Below are 18,693 nucleotides of genomic sequence, written 5' to 3' on the forward strand. Positions count from 1 at the left end.
TACCCACATAGGGTCCTTCCTTCTTTGAGATCACAAATGCTCTCCTCCTTAGAACTGAGACCTGTACCCAGATAGGTATCCTAGTCTCTTGCAACCAAAAGCACTCTTCATTGCTCTGGAAATTTTAGACAGACCTGGATAATGGACAACAGAGTTCGCAGCTGGTAACCAGGGGAACTTCCAATACAACTGTTGCTGCTGCTATTGCCCTTATCAACAGCACTGCCACTGCATCAAAGACCCATAGGTGATACTGCTTCACACCATGTTCCTGTTCAGTCACCACACCAATGCCCACAGACTTTTCTTTCTAAAGATTCATAAATTAACCTGGGCTGGAAATTTGTCTTTTTCTTGACTATGCCACTTAGAATTAGACTTATTATATTTTTTTCAAGGTGTTTAAAGGAGAATGTTGGATGAGCTTTGGAAAAATGCTCCCTTTATTCCACCATTTTGGTTTCACTCCCTTTCCTGACTTCAATTATTAGCAGTGATAAAATCACCACTGTTACATGAAGATCTTCTTTCCTTCATCTAGAACCTCGTCATCCCTAGAAATACCTTTTTGTCTCCTTATAATATCATTTTTTACCACATGAATCATGACAATGACTGTGACCCTTCTTGATAAGTCTTAAAGTCTCTTGAGATTCTTCATCATCTTTTAGAAACATGTTTTGGGAATACAGGAGAACTTTTTTATGGTTTATATCAGATAGAGAAATAGACATATCAATTCTCCAGATAATACACAGCTATAAGTATTTATTTCTTTTTCCCCTGACCTCTGTGTTCAATTTTAGACACTAGATTTTAGAAAATATGTTTATAAGCCAGAAAATGTTCAGAAGAGAGAAAACAAGACAGTGAAATACCTTCATGGCATGTGAAAATCAGGTAAAGAAAATGGGGAAAGCTAAGCATAGAGATTTGAAGGTAGTGTGGGAAGAAGAAAGCTGTTTTCAAGTTTATATATTTTTTTAATTAGAAGAAATATTTAGCTTGACCTATTTGGGTTCAATGGACATATCTAAGAAAAATGATAGAAGTACTAAAAATGAAGACTCATTCTTGATAGTAGGGGGAGAGTAAAATTAATAAATTTAGAGTAATCTAAAAGTGTAATGATGTGTTTTTGGAGAGTTAGTGAGTACCCACTCATTGGAAATCTTGTTGCAGGGTGTGAGTGATTCCAATTTTTCATATAGTGGGGATTTTTTTAATGAAGTGAATAATATGACCAATAATATCCCAATGCAATTTTGAAATTCTGTGATTCTGTGATGCTTATATGTTATTCTCTCTTCTTATGACACCTGTGAACTCCAAACACTCTTTCTTACCAGTCTCTTGAAACAAATTAAGATACCCATTTTTCTCTTTAGATGCATTAGTAGAAGCAATAATAATTGTTCTTGATAACTATTATAATTTTCTTCTTCAAACACTTTATGTTTATTTTTTGTTTTGTTCTGTTTTGGTGGGGCAATGAGGGTTAAGTAACTTGCCCAGGGTCACACAGGTAGTAAGTGTCAAGTGTCTGAAGCCGGATTTGAACTCAGGTACTCCTGAATCCAGGGCCTGTGCTTTATCCACTGTGCCACTTAGCTGCCCACAAACACTTTAATTTTTTAAAGGATCTCTTTATTCTCTGTGATAATATAGGAAAAAAAGTGTTTCCCCAGGTCTTTTGTTGTTGTTTTGCTTTGCTTTGTTTTCCTCTAGGAAAAAATACCACAAAAACAAACCAACCAACTAACAAACAAAAAATCATGCTGAACTTTGTTCTTTCAAAACTTGAACAGTGGAAGAAACATAAACATAATAAATGCTTAGCAAGTTACTACAAAATTCCTTGTGTCCTCCATATTTAATAGAAGAGCCCTACAGCATCTGAGTTGGTAGTTTCCCTGAATAATTATTTTATCAGAATGCTGAGGAATGGAGGCTTAGTCATGTGGCTCCCTCATGAAGCTTAATTTATTAGAGGCTGCTTGTTATATTTGGTTAGAAAATAAAAGATTTCTGATAACTTCTAAAGAAATCAGAAGCCACCATCAGCTATTCCTTTTTGATGTTCTCCAAGAGAAATCCAAATGTTATAAATGTTGTACTTCCCCCCTACCTGTTATTAACCCTACCATTAGTGGGTGAAAATCTCTACTTTAACCTAATTTATAATGGAAATTGGACTGTTTCTCAACCTTCCAGAGCTTCAGTTTTCCTCATTCATCTGCACAAAGGAGTTAAAGAGATGATCTTTAAGGTAATTTACTGTTCTAAATTTCATTGACCTTTAAATTCCTTTCTCATTTCCCAGACAGTAAAGACTTAAGATTGTCTTTATTTTATTGAGAACTGACCTCCAAACATTAATAATTTATTGTGTATTGTTTTCTCAGAGCTTAACAAGCTAGTTACCACACAAGGCCATAAGAGAATTATAGAGAAGAGTTAAATTGATAGGAAGAGAAAAGAGAAAGAAATCTGGAATATTAAAAAAAAGTGAAAAAACACACATAGATGACCAGACACATACATTTGTGGTGAGTAAAGTGACACTGAGTCAAACAGAGGGATGCTTTCTCCAAGACAAGATTATAGCTTCTAAATAGTGATGTGCAGCTTTTAATAAAAATGTTTCATTGGCCACCTTATTAAAGTGAAGGACCCAAGCAAGATGAATTTATTAGTTAGGCTAGTAGAAACCAGTAAATAGGTTCAATGGTCTCTTTCTGACCAAAGACCCTGAGTGAAGTCTGATAGTCTTTCAAACCTAGATGTGCCTTCCTTCTGATTGGGAGAGGGGAATATTCTTCAGGTGTCTTTTGTTCTCAAAGAGGACCAAAAGGATATCAATATGTTAGGGTCAAGTTATAATGTTTCTGACTGTGGTTGATCAGATGACTATAAGCTCAGAATGTTCTACCCAGGTTGGGCACAAATAATCTATGTGAACATTTGAGTTAGATTTTCTAAATATGCACATCTTGCATTTCCTTTGAGCTACTTCAATTCTGCTTTGCTCCTAAAGCACAGCACTTTCTCTGATGAGGAGATGCCATGATGGGTAGTCCTGTGCCAGTGTCTCCCATGTCATGCAATCCATTCCAGAGTTCTTAATGGAGGCCTTGACAGTGTCCTTATATTGATTTTTCTGATCACCCTGTAAGCTTTCACCTTCTGTGAGTTCTCCATAAAATAGTCTTTTAGGCAAGCCTAAGTTTGGCATTCATACAACGTGACCAGCCCACCAGAGTTGCACTCTCTGTAGTAGAATTTGAATGCTTGGCAGTTTAGTTTGAGAGAGGACTTCAGTGTCTGGTATCTTATAATGCCAGGTGATCTTCAGAATCTTCCTAAGTTTCACATGCATACAACAATGAAGTCAGCACAACTGCTCTGTAGACCTTCAGTTTGGCAGTTTAATACCTCTTCTCTCCCATACCTCCCTTTGGAGCCTCCCAAATGCTGAGCTAGCTCTGGAAATTTGTGCATCCACATCATTATCAATGTGTAAATTCCTGGAAAATATACTGCCAAGGTAAGTGAATTTATCCATGATATTCAAAACTTTTTCATTTGCTGTAACTGATGGTTCCATGTATAGGTGGTGTGGTGCTATCAGAGGGAGTATGTGTGTTTTCTAGGTGTTAATTGTTAGGTCAAAATTAGCCCAAGCCACAGAGAATTGATCTGTACTTTGTTGCATCTCAGCTTCAGTGGCTACACTGAGTACATAATCAATACTCAGATGATAGGATCAGTTAGTAGGTGGGGAAAGTGGGTAGGCCTTCAGATAGGGCTGATCTTATTTTTAATCATGTCGTTCAGTTATGTCCAACTTTCCATGATCACATTTTGTTAATTAGCAAAGATATTTGAGTGATTTGCTATTTCCTTCTCTAGCTCATTTTATAGATGAAGAAATAAAGCAAGTAGGGTTAGGTGACTTGTCCATGCTAACATAGATAGTGAATGTCTGACACCAGATTGGAACTCAGGAAGATGAGTCTTCCTGATTCCAAGTCCAGTGCTCTATCCACTGTGGCAGTTAGGTGGTTCCATGGCTAGAGCACTGAACCTGGAATCAGGAAGACCTGAGTTCAAATTTTACCTGAGAAACTTGACACTTATTAGATGTGTGACATCAGGGAAGTCATGTAACCCTGATTGCCTCAAAGATCTGAGGCCATCTCAAGTCATCTTGATGTATATCTTGCCAAGAGACTGAGATGACTCTGGATGAAAGAGTGAGGCTGGTCACTTTGTAATAACCCTGCCTAACTAAAATACAAATCACTGAACATCATGATATCACTTCCAGATATAATATTCCTCTTCGAGAATGCAGGACAAACAATAACAATGGCTGACCCCACCCCTCTCTGACAATTAAGCAATAATAATTGCTTTATTGGTGAGAAAATCAGAAACACATCAATATCCCTTTGGAGGCCAAATCACCTTTAATTTTGACAAGGAGAGGAAAGGACAGGCAAGCAGTCTCCTGGGGAGAAACCCAGATGAAACTAGTTCTTTTTTTACACCCCCCCCAAAATTTTTTTTCTCTTCTCTTTTGCTTATTGTAGGTCTTGTTATTTGATTCACAATTAGAAAGTTATAATCATTTGAGTGTGTCTTAGTTGTATCTCTGATCTGAAAATATTTTCCCTTTTAAGGTTAGCTAAATTATAACTCCAAGTCTCCAGGCTTTTGATGAGCACATTCCATAGATTGTGAGAATATTTGTGTTAAATAATTGACAGTCCTTTAGGATGTGAATATAATTTACTTTGATGGGAGAATTTGAAGAATTGAGGCCTAGATATCAAGGGAACACAATCTTTATCTGTAGACAACATCTCCTGCATTATTCCTTTTTTCTTTCCTTTTGTTTTCCTTTCCTTTCCTTTCCTTTCCTTTCCTTTCCTTTCCTTTCCTTTCCTTTCCTTTCCTTTCCTTTCCTTTCCTTTCCTTTCCTTTTGTTTTCCTTTCCTTTCCTTTCCTTTCCTTTCCTTTCCTTTCCTTTCCTTTCCTTTCCTTTCCTTTCCTTTCCTTTCCTTTCCTTTCCTTTCCTTTCCTTTCCTTTCCTTTCCTTTCCTTTCCTTTCCTTTCCTTTCCTTTCCTTTCCTTTCCTTTCCTTTCCTTTCCTTTCCTTTCCTTTCCTTTCCTTTCCTTTCCTTTCCTTTCTTTTCTTTTCTTTATTTTTTTGAATTTATTTTTTGCAATAGTCACATTAGTGCAGCTCTGTGGCATAATGGATAGAGTGCTGGGCCTGGATTCAGGAAACCTCATCTTCCCTGAGTTTAAATCCGGCCTCAGAAACTTAATAGCTGCATGAGCATGGGCAAGTTACTTAGCTCTATTTATCTCAGTTCCTCATCTGTAAAATGATTTGAAGAAAGAAATGACAAACCACTTCAGTATTTTTGCCAAGATAGCTCCAAATGTTATCATGAAGAGTTGGGCATGACTGAAATAACCAAACAACAAGAAGAAATAGCACATTTTTAATATAAGCTTGATGGAAAGCATATCTACTCAATATACAAAAAGTATACAAAAGTAGAATGGGCTTCTTGGGAGGTATTTGACTCTCTTGCCTTCAAAGTCTTAATGTAGAGCTTGCTTAACCATGTTTAATATTGATATAAAGAGGATTTTTCTTGCTGTTGGACAATATGCTTTGTGAAGTTCTGTCTAACTCTGAGATTATCCAATATTCTGATTCCTTGTTCATTATCTTTCACCAAAATACCTTCTCATATTTGTTACTTCATGATTTCTAATAATTGCACCACCTACTCTGGAGCCTATGATTAATTTTTTGAAGTTTATCTCCAATGCTTTCCATGGCTTTACTGCTTATATCCAATCTGTTACCATACTATATCTGCATTATCTCTGAGATCTCCCCATTCCTCTCAAGTCTTACTACCCCCATCCCCATTAGAATGATGACTACATCTTCTTCCTTTCTTCTTGATATTCCCAATTTGTTAATTATCCCTCTTTTTCCTTTGCCTGTTGAATTCTTAACTCATTCTGGTGACCTAAAAGGATTCAAGAGAAAAAAAAACAACAACATAGGACAGAGATGTAAGGAGAAAGGGCTAGGAGAAGAAACCAGCTTCTGTTAATCATGAACTTTGCCATTTTCTTCTGGAATCCAGGGAAGCTAGTCAAAGCTATGTATCTTCACCATCTGTGGCCTTTCTTATTTCTCTTTCAACCTGAACCTTTTAAAACTTCTCAGCAAATCATCACTCCTTATTTTGAAAATTACAACTCTACAGCACATTTACTACACCACTGCTATTTGTAGTTGATCATGAGTTTTAGGGATTCTATTTAGAAATTGCAATATGTTATTGATTGCACTGTTTTATTTGTCCATGTTTTGAAATATGAATTTGTTTTTGATTCCAGACAAGAGCATTTTAAATGCCCAAATTTCTGGCATCACTTTGCTTTTTTTAAAATAGATTTTCTGTTTGACAATTGTAAAACACTTGGCATACTCTATCATTAGTGCACCCAGAGACTTCTATTTTAAAAGAGTTTCTGCTTATCTGAATCTTTAATTGCATAATGCACATGCCTCAAATGCTATGTACCTGAATTTTGCTTAATTAAGTTTGTGTCCTGAATTTCAAAAAAAGATGTGACATCACCCTGACAGTGATCTGGGGAATATAAAGCAGATGTCATTTCTTACTATAGTTTAAATAAAATGTAAAATGTTCAATATCTTCTTTTTTACTATTTCTTTGTCCATTACAATCTGAATTTAATATTTCACCAACTTTGAGGTGAGTATGGAGAAGGAGAAAAAAGTATGGGATGGAGAACAAAATTACTCTTTAAGTCTATATTTTTTTGGGGGGGCTGGGCAATGGGGGTTAAGTGACTTGCCCAGCGTCACACAGCTAGTAAGTGTCAAGTGTCTGAGGCCGGATTTGAACTCAGGTACTCCTGAATCCAGGGCCGGTGCTTTATCCACTGTGCCACCTAGGTGCCCCCTCTTTAAGTCTATATTAATAATTCCCCAATACCTTTAGTTTAATGCTCTTATAGCTCTCCATTTTCCAACTTAGACTGTTCAGAGGACAGAAGCACCCACCTTGACTTAAGGCTTTGGGATACATTCACCTTGAGAATACTAGTACCTATAATTTGAAACCTCTGCAGAGCATTTAGTCATTACCATCGACTTCAGAAGCAATGGCAAGTGGGAAATGTGGAAGGTTTCCAATTTAATACTTACATGGCCTCTTGAACCACTATTGCTAGAAAACATGCTGGAAAGTGTTGCCTAGTAGAAAAAGCACTGAACTAGAGTCAAAAGATTTAACTTTATTTCAAGTCCTCATTCTAACATACTAGGTCTATGACCATAAACATTTCATTTAGCTTCTCCAAACATTTGTTTCTCCATCTTTAAAATTGGGACAAAATCCTTTTGCTGCCTACTTTCCAGGGTTACAAAGAGAAAAGTATCAATCATAAGGTTGATTATAAATCCAATCATTATCACTGCAGTACAAATAATTTTTAAATAATAGCAGTTCTCCAAGACAGTCTATCAAGTCATGATGGGGCTGTGATGCGCCTTGTATATGAACAAATCAGAGATACTTGAAATAGTGAAGTAATGAAGTGTTATTATTATCAGAGTACAATGATGGAGCTGATAGAAGTTGCACCTGAATTATATTCTAAAACCATAAATGAATAACAAGTACTGGTTTATCTTAAATTTTTATAAGTCCCAGATAGACTCCTTACCCTCACATCATTTCAAAAATAACTTCTTTTAGTCATTAACTCTTTCAAACATTTTAAGTGTTTAACTTTTTTCCTTGGAAGTTTGAATGTAGAAATCACAGAGGCACTCACAGACTCTTCCACATTTCCTTTTGATTGCTGACAGTCTTCTGCAAATGGCTGATTGCAGCTGAGTGACTTTGCTGTGGTTGGTTCTAAGTTGTAATTCTTCTGTCAATTTTCACAGGTCACCTGGAGGAGTGCCACTGATAAAAGTTCTCTTGATTCCAAGACTGAATCTTTTTCCAAGCTTTAATCCAGTCTAGTGAACAGACCAGAAAATCCTCTGGTAAGATGCTTCCTGTCATCTATCAAATTCCTTCTTTGAGGGAGATTTGGGACTTTTGGCATGTGTCAAGGTGTGCGGGGATTATTGTCCCCAGAAAGATGTGTTTGGAAGCAAACCACTGATGTAGATTCTCTCTGCTTTACAGAGTCAGTTTAAGAAAAGTGTTGCTATAACCATAATCTCAGAAAGCTCCCATTTGTCACCAAATGCTGCCTTTCTCCTCCCTGACTTGTGTATCTTTACTTCTAGGTATAAAAGCATTACAATGCCATGGGTATGACAGGCTTGTCTTTTAGCATTAGTGACACAGACATCACAGCTGGTGATTTTGCTGACAAGAATTGCAACTTAGGAGAATTCAAAGTAAAAGAAAGACGTTGAGCTCTAGCCCATCTTTGTTTTATTAAAAAAAATCTCTTATGCTTTCTTTAAAGCTATGACATTAACAGAAAATGGTGGTAATAGGGATGAGAGAATTTGATACAATGCTCTAAATCCTGAAAATGCTTTTTATACATCATCTTATTTAAGTCTCAAAATAACGTCGTGATGTACAATTATCCATATTTAAAATAAGGAAGCTAAGGTAATGAGGGGTTAATTAATTTGCTCATATACATTCTCATTCTGTAAAAAGTGAAGAACACCTCTCACACACATATCCAAAAACATGTACACATACGTGTGTTTTTATATATGTAGACCTATAGATAGATGATAGATTGATTGATTGATTGATAAGGGGCATCTAGGTGGCACAGTGGATAAAGCACTGGTCCTGGATACATGAGGACCTGAGTTGAAATTTGGCCTCAGACACTTGACACTTATTTGCCCCACAAAACAAAATAGATAGATATATAGACTAATGAGAGATAGATAGATGACAGATATATATTCAAATTCATCATTCTCTCAATGAAGTTCAGTGGAAAGAATGGGTTCAGATCTTGCTCATTGTATGAATTCAGGCAAGTCGCTTAACCTCTCTGGGTTTCAGTTTCCTCAATAGTAAAATCGTGGGACTAAAGTACTTTTCAGTGCTTGAAATATGCTCCTATGATACCAGATCTTTTTATATCTCATTTAGAAAATTACTTGGGTTACTTCTCTCCCCCTCTTCCTCTCTCTCTCTGTCTCTCTATATGTGTATGTATATGTATGTGTGTGTATATATATGTATATGTATCTCTCTCTCTCTCTCTCTCTCTATATATATATATATATATATATAATTTTCAGCACTCTTCTTGAAATAACAACAAAGCATAGACGCAACTCTTTTCTTAGAACATGGTGCAGTAGTGCTATGCTTTTGAACATAGCTTGCATGGAAGAGGTGGAGGCACCTCCCTCTTTTCCATCTAGTATTAAGATACATTATTCCAAAACTAGATTTGGTTTCAGAAGGCTTGAGGTTGAATGATCATTTTTCCTCTTTCCTATTAGTGTGACCTTTATCTTCCTAGTTCTCAGTTTCCTTATTAATAAAATGACAAAACTTCATTGGATGCAATTCTGATAATCCTATGAACCCTGCATTAGAGTATAGCACCATGATTGCTAAGAACATAACTTGTCATAGCTGTGTTTCTCAACATTCAATTTTTATTCCATTTAACCCATGGACATGCCCTGTTTGAAGCTCTTTTTCATAAGACCTGGGAAGATATAGCAGCTCATGATAGTGGTCTCATCTTCCTGGGGCAAACAAAGACACATTAGTCCTCCTTGACCCCATCATATGAATGGTCTGAATATAAATAGATTAATGTTTCCTATACCATCCCCTATCACGAGTAAAACTACTCCAACTGTTGCTTTGAAAATATTCTAAATAAAACATGGTTATTGGCACCCATAATGCTAACAGCAGAATTATTTTCAGTCCATCCTAACTGATTTTCTATTTCTTTTTAGCACTGACTATGTTTAGTAAACAAGAGTCACTTGTGAATGGTGTCTAGTGAAATCAAATTTAAGGGTAAACCTAATTATGTCTACAGATGGTAAAGCATAATTGATGACAATATGTCAATATAAACTGGAAGTAACTGTGTCTAAAAATGTATCAACATTAACAACTGAATAACAACACACCCAAGTACTGTACTAAGTGAGCTAAATGATGACATGGCTCATTTCTGTGTTCTCTGCATATTTCCTGGAGAATTCCTTTGACTTATTTGAGTAATTTTTTTCTAAATGTGGTAGGCATCTCTTTCGGGTTCTATGGTCAGGATAAGGAAATGATCAGCATCTCTAGACAGAGTGCATATGTTTTGTTTCTCCATTCTCAAGGGAACTGTGGTAAGACTGCTTTCTTTTGAATAGCCTTTTGAATTCATTTGTATAGGAATGTTCCAGTGATGGTGTTTGTGTGGGATTACTTCTATCAATAAAAATCTGTAACTGTTCCTCAACTTAAGATTTTATAGTGTCTGCTGAGGCACTGAGAGGTTAAATGACTTACTTTGGATCACAGTGTTGGTATGTATGGGATGTGATATTTGAACACAGGTCTTCTTGATTCTAAGATTGGATTTCTGTGCATAATATCTTCCAAATAATGGCCAATTAACAGAACAATTGAATTGTTAAATGGAATTCTTTCCATCCAAAGCTAATGATATATTTCTGGCTGAATTTTATGAGAATTACATAATATAGGAAATTATATTATGGGCCTTCTTTCTTTTTTTCAGTATTAGTATTTTATTTTCCCCTAAGTTATATGTAAAAACAATTTTAATATTCATTTTTAAAACTTTATGTTGTGGGGGGCAGCTAGATTTTGCAGTGGATAAAGCACCAATCCAGAAGTCAAGAGGACCTGAGTTTCGATCCGACCTCAGACACTTTATACTTACTAGCTGTGTGACCCTGGGCAAGTCACTTAACTCTCATTGCCCCACAAAAAAACAAACAAACAAACAAAAAACCAAAAAAACCCTTTGTGTTCTAAATTCATTCCCTTTCTTTTTTCTCACCCACTCATTGAGAAGGCAAGCAATTCAATATAGGTTATATATTTGTAGGCATGCAAAACATATTCCCATATTAATCATGGTGTGAAAGAAAACATGGACAAAAATACCTCAAGAAAAATAAAGAAAGCAAAACAAATGTTTCAAACTGTATTCAGACACCATAAATTAGTTCTTTCTCTGGGGATAGATAGCATTTTTTCATCATAAGTCCGTGAGATGTGGATCATTCTATTACTGAGAACAGCTGTCCTTCACAGTTATTCATCATACAATATTGCTGTATTACTGTTGAATTTCTCCAAATAAAGTTATTTAAGGCAATTTTTCATATGTCTATAATAGCTTTGATTACTTCATCTTAAAACTATTCATATACTTTACTCGTTTATCAATTGGGGAATTGCTCTTATTTATATACATTTGATTCAATTCTGTATATATTTGAGAATTTCAGAGAAATTTGCTTCTATTTTTTCACAGTTTCCATTGCTAACTATATTTCCCTCCATCCTATTTCCCTCTCTGTTTATTCTTTTCTCTCTCTCCTTTCACCCTGTCTCTCCTCAAAAGTGTTTTGCTTCTGACTATCAACTTCGCCAATCTTTCCTCCTTTTTTATTATCTCCCTTCTCTTATCCCCTTCCCCTCCTACATTCCTATATGGTATGATAGACTTCTATACCCAATTGATATGTATGTTATTCCTTCTTTGAGCCAATTCTGATGAGAGTAAGGTGTATTCACTTTCCCTGCACTTGCTCCATCTTCCTCTCCATTCTAAAAGCTTTTCCTTGCCTCTTTTTGTGAGATAATTGGACCTATTCTGCTTTGGCCTTTCCCTTTCTCTAAGTGTATTCCTCTCTCACCCTTTGCTTTTATTTTTAAAAAATACTATCCCTTTATATTTAACTCACACCTGTGCCCTCTGCTTGGAGTATGTGTACACATACACACACATATAAAAATATAAATATATTTATATAAATATAAAAATGTGCATATATATTTATACACACACACACACACACACACACATATATATATATATTCACCTTCTAACTACCATAATGATTGTGAGGGAAAAATCCATTCTCTTCTCAATAATTCTCAGGAACTCAGTGGGGAAGTGACAAAGGCTTTATTTTCTTCTCATGAGAAGGAGGCACCCTAGTGTGCAGCTAGTGGGTGCCCAGAAAGGGGCTCGAAGGCCCTGTTTTATACCCTAGTCCCTAACGCGAATGGATCCTCCCCTTTTTTCATCACTGGTGGGGTTACAATCTACATGCAAAAAAACTAGCTAATCGGGATGCAGTATTCCCACCCCTCTTCCTTGTATGGGCATAACTCAGGAGTGGACCTTATACTTCCTTATTTGGACACAACTCTGAAGTGGACCTTATTGAGACCAGGGCTCCTTGAACCATGTGACTTTGCTAACCTGAGGGGAAGGAGGGGATCTGAGACCTTTGTCCTACAAACAGGTCAGGGGGAGTATGACTGACTGTTATATCCACATTGAGAGGAGACAACTACCCATTTCTCACAATGATGACAAAGTTCTTGGGAATTACAAGTATCATCTTCCCATGTAGGAATAGAAATACTCTATCTTTATTAAGTCCCTTATGATTTTTCTTTCCTGTTTACCATTTTATATTGCTCTGGAGTCTTGTATTTAAAAGTCAAATTTTCTTTTCAGCTCTGGTCTTTCCATCAAGAATGCCTGCAAACCCAGCAATACCACTTTGGGGTCTTTTTCCCAAAGAGATCATAAAAAAGGGAAAAGGGCCCACATGTACAAAAATATTTATAGCTGCTCTTTTTGTAGTGGCAAGGAATTGGAAATTGAGGGGTTGCCCATCAATTGGGTAATCGTTGAACAAGTTATGGTATATGAATATAATAGAATTCTATTGTGCTGTAAGAAACGATGAACAGGAGGAGTTCAGAGAAACCTGGAGGGACTTACATGAACCGATGATGAGTGAGATGAGCAGAACCAGAAGAACATTATACATAGTATCATCAACATTATGTGTTGATCAACTGTGACAGACTAGATTCTTCTCACCAATCCAACGGTACAAGAAAGTTCCAAAGGACTCATGATGGAAAAGTTTCTCCAAATACAGAAAAAAAGAAAAGGAACTGTGGAATATGGATGTTGATTGGGCCATGCTATTTCTTTTGTTTTTGGTGCTGTTGTTTTTCTTTTTTGAGGTTTTTCCTTTTTGCTCTGATTCTTCTTTTATAACTTGACTAATGCAGAAATATGTTTAACGTTATACACACACACACACACACACACACACACACACACACACACACAAGCTATATCAGATTGCCTGCTGTCTGGGGGAGGGGGGAAGAGTGGGGAGGGAGGGAGAAAATTTGAAATTGTAATTTTTTTTTAAACAAATGTTGAAAACTATCTCTGCATGTAACTAGAAAATAATAAAATTATTTTATTTTAAAAAAAAGAATGCCTGCAAGACCTCTATTTCATTGAATGCCCAATTTCCACCTCCCCACCCAAGATTATACTCAATTTTGTTGGGGAGATGATTCTTGGTTGTAATTCCAGGCTGGATTGCCACTTATGTCTTCCTGACGACAGGTCCAGTACTCTAGCCACTGCATCACACAGCACTCTCTCAATTACATTCTTCTTTCCTTCCTTCCTTCATTCCTTTCTTTGTCTGTTTTTTCTTCCCTCCCTTTCCTTTCCTTTCCTTTCCTTTCCTTTCCTTTCCTTTCCTTTCCTTTCCTTTCCTTTCCTTTCCTTTCCTTTCCTTTCCTTTCCTTTCCTTTCCTTTCCTTTCCTTTCCTTTCCTTTCCTTTCCTTTCCTTTCCTTCTCTCTCTCTCTCTCTCTCTCTCTCTCTCTCTCTCTCTCTCTCTCTCTCTCTCTCTGTGTCTTTCAATTTCTCTAGGATCATAAAGAATAGATATTGTAATATTTAAAATTCTGGACAAAAACATCTCCCTAGGTATTATAACAATGGTGAAGAGCCCTATTTTTTATCCCAATAAAGCACACATATCTAACACCATATCTAATACTGACCATCTTGGCCTCTAATGTCCACTCCCCAGTCTTGTCTCAACATCCCACCAATGGTGTTTCCCCAGTTTTGTAGATCCTCTGGGTCATAATTCCATTTAACCACTTAACTATCAGATTAGCTTTTACAAGGCATATTTACTCCAAACATATAAGAACTAGTATATACCCTATAGCTAAGAACTCACTTTCTAGGTTCAGTGGTGTTAGGTTAATAGTTTAAGTTTATACATAATAGGGAGTCCTATAAAGTTACAAATACAAAGCACTTCTTGACTGCTGTCCAAGCCCCCTGGCTTTTCAATGTTTACCTGCTGATATGGTAGCAACGTCTGACTGGAATGCCATGTTTTGATAGAAATATTTCTTTAGGATTAACAAGATGGAGGTCATTTTCTCCAGTCCTTCCTAACTCACAAAACACCCATAAAAAGCATTGTTCCATATGTAAAACATTTTTCAGCTGTCTTTACAGGACAAGAAACTGCAGGGCACAATGTTCTTTTAGTTCTGTAACAAACCTGAAGTACAGGGGATTGACATACAAATGGCTTCCATCCTAGTCCCAGGGAAGTTAATTGGAGAAGCCACTAAGCCTAGTGAAAACTGCGATATTGATATATAGATGACATAGCTTTGATGTCCAGTCACTAGGAATACTATCATCAATATAGAAAAAAGAAAAAAAAAGTAAGCAATCTGGGAATATGAAATACAACAAAAACAAAACAAAAGAAAACAATAAGAACAAAAACTAACAACACCAAAGATCTTAGGAGGAAGAAAACTCTGTTAAATTCTAGAGCTCAAATAAAAAAAGATCAAAAGCAGAAATTTTAAACAGAAGAAAAGATGGCCATGAAGATATAAATCAAATAAAATGTTTCTAAATAATTGTTTCTAGAGAAAAATAATTGAATTAAGAACAGGTGAGACAGAGGATGATATAGATACCAAAGAAACAATGAAACCTGTAGCAAAATATGCCCAAATATTCCAGAGAGAAGTACAAATATTGAAAGTTAAAGTTAGAAGTGAAAGAATTTAGAAATAATTAGCAAAAATTTTAAAAAGAGAGAGAAGAAAAACTTGAATCCACAGTGGCAAGTCTTTCAAAAGAAGAAAAGGAAGTAAAAGATTGTAAACACAAATTTAGAGAAATGAAGGGCAATCTGGAATAGAAGGAAAAAAGCAACAACATTGAAACAACACTGAATCTCTATTGAAATAAAATAAACAAAAAACAGTGATTGTGTAGATAGATAAGGTAAGGATCACAGGTCTCCCAAAAGAATGTGACAAGTGAAAAAGTCTGAACACTGTAATGCAAGTAATAAGACAATGGCATTGTACCAGAAGCTGAAATTGCAGAAAACAAAGCACAAATAGATAGAATCCATAGATCTCTTGGAAAAACAAGCAAACACACACACACACACACACACACACACAAACCTATTCTAGAAACCCTAAGACATTTATTTGAAATTTAATTGAACAAATTAAGTGATAACAATAAACATTACTTCCTGGCTCTCCTAGATCTTGAAACATGTACTTTCTTTTTGTTTTTGCCATATAGGTAAGGCCTGTATTCCTCTAACACCTTGTCTGCCAATGTAGACCTTTTACATGTGGTCATGACAAGAAATGCACCATCCCTTTCATGGAGGCTGGCTCATCTTTCCATTTTGGGGGAAAATAGGGAAAAAATAAGGAGATGATATCAGGAGACTCATACATTAAGAGAATATAACCTTAAAAGTCTCCTAATATTCACAAACTTGTAAATGTAATCATAGGAAACAAAATAATTTATATTTTCAAGGTTTGTGAGGGATTAACGTTCAAGTTACTGATCTTACAAATCAGATAATTGAGATTTAGATAATTTAATAGACTGGCCAGTAGTCTACACAACAAAAAAGTGGCAGACCTAGACTTCAGAAAATGGATATTCTAATTCTTACCCAGTACTTTTTAAGTTATTTCTACTTTTACTTAGACAAGGACAAAATGTGAAAACATATGACATGCAATTGCCAAACTCCCTATCACTTAAAATGGGAAAAGAAAATCAATGACAAGAAGAAAAAAAGAGGTTAGAAAGGATTTCCTTTAGAGTACATGATATGCAATTGAAGTTCTGTTGTTATAAACATATCTCACACCTTCTTGTAAGTTTATCTTTTAAATGATGAATTGCTTTGGCACCATGAGATTCTATCAAGTCAGTCTTACAAGCTTCATGTCCTTTTGTTCAAAATATTCACTGTCGTGAACTAGAGTCCCAAAATGACATATTCAATTAGAACTTCGTATGTAGTTTATTTGAGTAGCATTAATTCACAAACCTGTGTATGAGAAAGGACAATTAAAAAAATTGAAAAAGAAATGCCAAACTTTTCTCTTTGAAAATGGGAGTTCATACCACACCTGCTTCCAAAAGATAATAAGAAATAATGACTGCAGTATGGGATGACTTGTGGGTAGATAGCAGCTCTCTCTCTCTCTCTCTCTCTCTCTCTCTCTCTCTCTCTCTCTCTCTCTCTCTCTCTCTCTCTCTCTCTTTTTTAATCACAACCCAATTGAAAGTTGAGGAATCTTTTTCTGCATCTTAGAGGTAATGGATTATGTCCCTAAAGGGGATTTAATTACAATGTGTGCTCAGTATTCATGAGGAGTAATATGTGAATGAAAAACAATTATACAGTGGAGTTTATTTTCCCCAAAACCAAGTATATTTTCCAAAAATAATTATTTTAATATTGCTCAAATGCAATTGATATTTGAAAAAGTAAACATTTTGGGATATCACTTTCCAACATTTCCCCAGGGTTACAAATAGGAAAATGAGACTAAAATTACATGTATCCTTAAAACTTCAGCAAATCTATAGTCACATTAACATGGTAAATCCCTTTGACTTGTCTAGTATCAAACATCTAATAAGTGTCCAAGGCCAGACTTGAATTCAGGATGATGAGTTTTCCTGATTCCCAGTGCTACCTATCTGCCATATGTGTGTGTGTATATTTATGTATGTATATATGTATGTAAATTTATATACATACACACACATACATATACACATCCTTATATTCACACATATATAAAATGTATACACATATTATGTATACACTTTGTACTTTGTTATATATACATATATATTACTTGTATACATCATTTATACTTATATATACACACATATGTATAATATGTGCATGTAAATATATACAAATGCATATGCATGTATATTCAACTCTAGTTCTGTTTAGATTCTAAACAAAGAGACATATTTATAAATGAGAGAAGCCAGGAGGAAGAGATGATAAGTGAAAGACCATTCCAGGGATGGGAAACAGCCAGGAAAAAGCATTGGAATCTATGTTCAAGGAAGAGCAAGGAGGGCAAGTGTTGTTTGTTTATAGACTAACTGAAGGAAAGTAAGATGTAAGCAGACTGGAAACACAGGAAGTAAAGGTCTTTAAAACCATAGGAGAGTACTATGTGAATGTCAGTCGATCTGATTATTCATATAGTTGCATTTGTTCCTGTAGGCATCAAGAGAGTAGTCTCTATCAAATGACTATGGATATCATAGAGAAGGTCCTGAAGTGTTATGGGCCTCTATATATTTACAAAAATAACATCTGGATTAAGTGATAGTGGCAAACAACTTTGGGAGGCATTTCTCTCCTTGTTCTATACCTTCCTTAATATTGAAAGTTGAAGAATCTTTTTCTGTGAATTTTTGAGGTAATGGATTATTTTTCTAAAGAGGTTTTAATTTCATTCTTTGTTCAGAAATCTGATAAGATCATCATTTGGGATCATAAAATCACTGGTCAGCAATTTAAAGTTAGAAAGAAACTAAGTTTGTCTCCTCCAACTTACTTATTTTATAGATGAGAGAAGTGAGTCTCTTAGAAGCACATTGACTCATTCACTGTGGGAAAATGAGTACCTGTGTAACCATGGGTAATAAGTAACCAAGCTGGGATTTAACCATAGCTCCTATGGTTTCAAATCCAGTGTTCTTTTCACTTCTCAGTGCTACAAATTATCCCCGTGGTTAGAGATTTTGAGGAAACTTATATTATCTTAACAAACTCAATGGGGGCAGAGCCTCTAAAGCCACATTTTAGTCTACTGAAAAATGCAATTGATTTTAATCAAAAACAATAATGATAAATGACACCTATTTGTCTGAATATGTAACAATAAGGAGTTGGTCTATTAGAAAGATGAGTTAGTAAAAAGCTGTCTGTTCCCCTTTCATAATTCACTGAAGGATTCATTCTATATCTGCACAAATCATTCTCATAAATATTTACTAGGGATAAGACTATTAGCATGCAGTTCAATATTTGTTAATATAAAATGAATTATATATATACATATATATATATATTGTAAATAATCTTTTAAATTCTATGTGATCTGATTCTTTGATAATTATCCATTTTCCCTTTTGCTCTTTGAGACTTTATAAAAATCTGACCCCCTAAGTAATATTA

The sequence above is a fragment of the Dromiciops gliroides genome, chromosome 3 (genome assembly GCF_019393635.1).
Source record: "Dromiciops gliroides isolate mDroGli1 chromosome 3, mDroGli1.pri, whole genome shotgun sequence".
NCBI classification, from domain to species: domain Eukaryota; kingdom Metazoa; phylum Chordata; class Mammalia; order Microbiotheria; family Microbiotheriidae; genus Dromiciops; species Dromiciops gliroides.